The sequence below is a fragment of the Triturus cristatus genome, chromosome 8 (genome assembly GCF_964204655.1).
Source record: "Triturus cristatus chromosome 8, aTriCri1.1, whole genome shotgun sequence".
NCBI classification, from domain to species: Eukaryota; Metazoa; Chordata; class Amphibia; order Caudata; family Salamandridae; genus Triturus; species Triturus cristatus.
In genome coordinates, this window is record NC_140591.1 from 1,212,147,569 (window position 1) to 1,212,150,361 (window position 2,793).

Consider the following 2,793-nt stretch of genomic DNA (forward strand, 5'->3'; position numbering starts at 1 on the left):
GGTCCCCCATCTGGTGGCCCCAAGAGCTGGGGAATCTACCTAAACCAAAAAACAAGGTAAAAATTCTGGGTGTGACTGTAGATGATAAGCTAACATTTAAACAAAATTTTAACACAGTGGCTTCAACTTCATTTATATTTTAAAAATAATAAAGAAGATTGCTCATATGCTCACCTTCGATTTGTTAAAGACAGTGGTCACTGTCCTAGTTTTAGCACGACTAGACTACTCTAATGGTCTCCTTCAATGACTCCAAAAATTATCCCTGAAAAAACGACAGATACTGCAAAATTCAGCAGCAAGGATGCTTTTTAGCATCCCCAGGTCGGAATCTGCGTCATTAGCCCTGAAACAACTACTCTGTCTTCCCACTGAAAAATGTATCACCTTGTACGTGATTGTCCTTGCTGTTTTACTAATCCATACTCTATTCTCCCCTCCTTCTTTACCTTCCCTACCCTTTCTACTTATACCTGCCCAGGCAAACTTCCCAGGCACTCGTTCCATCGCCTTGTCCTGATGAGATCCCACTATCTCTCAGGGATCGAAACGTCGTCGACACACGTCTCTATACTGTAATTTGTATCATATTGTTGAGTATGAGATGCTAACTGATTGTGACTTTTTCCATCTACTTTTCCACAAACTTAAAAGTCACTTTTTTTATGTCACTTGCCTGGGGTAAGGAAATCGGCTGATTTCCGTTTGCCTCTTCACGGTTTGCTCACTCACTTCTTGTATAAATTGTGCCTTAAATCATTGCTTAATGCATTTTTCTACTCTGTTAATACACGCTTATACACCAATTTTTGATTGTAAAAATGGTGTTATTGTACCGATTCTACATGTATGAGACCCTTGTTTCTCCTAACAAACTAGAAATAATGGCATGAAATAGAACATTATTCGACAGTGCTGAATCCGATTATGACACAAGACCTCCTGTGAGCGATTTCTCACACGAAATGGCAAACAACATCTCTAAACCTAAAATAAAACTGGAGACATGGCAAGCTAAATTTTGTGGATCCATAGTCATAGAAATATTCCAGAGGCAATATGAATGCAGCATGGCACTCGGTTGATGAGATCATACGCACACAACAGTGGGCTTCCCCATGTAGCACAAACAGTGAAATAAATAGTTTTACTTGATCAACCAAATCTTGGTGTTGCTTTTCTGTTCATCTGTAAACTTTGATTATAATAAAGATGTGGACACTTGACAGACTGATAACCCCAAAACAGCAGGCTGTGATCCAGATCCATGAACCACCTGCCGCATCTTCTGTCAAAACATTGACCTGTCAGTTCCCACCTCAAAAGTACAGCCCCCTGAGAATGTGATGGAGTAAGCCGACCCACTGGGTAGTCCTCGACGACCACAAAAACCCTGTGGTGGAAGGGCTGGAGACTTGTGCATAAGCAGGCTAGGAGAAATGTATGCATGCTCCTCAAGTGTGTGCATGTGCACCCTTGTAAACACACACACAATATACTTTGTAATATGTACATACATAATTTCCTAGTGTTCCTCCTTGCCGAGTAAAGATGGGAGCACGTATGTCATATCAGCACCGGGTGACTCAAGTCACATGCGTGCACCAAACATTGCACACACAGCACTCTGGATTTCCTCGCACCTCAGCGCTCTACTGCAACTGCCAGGTTCCTCGATGGTGCTTCGATTCAGGTAAGGTACGCGCATACCTCTCGCTTCAAATCTGAACAAAACACAGCATGCACTGAGGTAATGGCTACAATAAAAGACACTGTGTAGTGTATATTGTTAACACTACACAAACGCCGCATCAGCTCTTCCTGTACTCTTCCCACACACAATGCAAATGATAAAAGAGTCCCAATGTCCATATAATGTGCAGATTTGTTTCTTCAGGCTCCCAACAATCCAAACCTCTGGGAACGTATAGACCTGAAAACCAGCCAACCAACCAGCAAACTCTGTCAGTAATTTCCATATTAATGCTGACAGGTGCTAGAATGCCAGACATGCTTGCTGGTAATTTTCCACTCATCCGATGAAAGAACAAAAGTCCATTAAGTTATTGAGAATGTCTAGTTGACACCATAGTGAGATATTCAGCCATGTAAATACCTGAAGCACACCCAGGCTAGGGCCGTCCGGTGTAGAGGACACTGGAGGAGTGCTGAAATAACTTGCTGGTCAAATACATTTCCATGTTGGCATAAGCAGGCTCCATAAATATGACACAACGTGGCCGGTCACAGACAATACATTGAAAGTTGAATCCAAATGATGTAAACAAATACATTCCCTGGCTCAGGCTGACCGATGTAGATGTCACTGGTGTGGCTAAAAGGCTGCAGGGCATTGTGTCTCTCTGTTTCCTTAATTTTTCTTTAAAGTTCATCTTTCTGTAGATTCTTCTGTACCACCCAGGGCTTCTTTTCCTTAAATCATCGCCAAAATAATGTTGTAATCTCAGTCTGGTAGCTGAGGTGTAATTTTGTAGATTATTTATTTGTCTTAGTTGCAGGTTGGTATCCATGTACAACAGCCCACCAGGAGCAGCCTGCCTGTTCACCAGCCCATGCTCCAAATGTCACATCTCACAACACAGCACATAAGCACTCCATTCATCTTCATCACACAAACATTTCACTCAGAACACCGACGCTGGATGAGCAGCTAGGACCCAAGGTAATAGGGGAGATGCATGAACACAGAAGAAGATATAACAAAGGGGTCACTACAGGTGACATTAGTTCCAATTTATACAATGAAGTCCCCCCCCAAAAAATAATACAAAA